Raw genomic sequence first — 454 nt, forward strand, 5'->3', positions numbered from 1 at the left:
ATTAGATCGACCCCAGTACGCAACTGGTACTTAATTTATGGACCCCGAAAGGGTGAAAGGCAAAATCGACCTCGGCGGAATTTGAACTCAAAACATAAAGACAGACGAAATACCTGATAAGCGTTTCGCCCAGCGTGTTAACATTTCTTATTTCTTTATTGCCCACAAGGGGATGAACATAGAGGGGACAAACAAGGACAGACAAAGGGGCTAAGTCGATTACATCGACCCCAGTGCGTATCTGGTACTTAATTTATCGACCCCGAGATGATGAAAGGCAAAGTCGACCTCGGCGGAATTTGAACTCAGAACGTAGCGGCAGCCGAAATATCGCTAAGCATTTCGCCCGGCATGCTAACATTTCTGCCAGCTCGCCGCTTTCTTTTGTATTAATATTACAACATCAAATCTGTGCACTCATTTTCTGAAGTAGTAGAGTGTACTTTATGTGTAA

The sequence above is a fragment of the Octopus bimaculoides genome, chromosome 3 (genome assembly GCF_001194135.2).
Source record: "Octopus bimaculoides isolate UCB-OBI-ISO-001 chromosome 3, ASM119413v2, whole genome shotgun sequence".
NCBI lineage: Eukaryota > Metazoa > Mollusca > Cephalopoda > Octopoda > Octopodidae > Octopus > Octopus bimaculoides.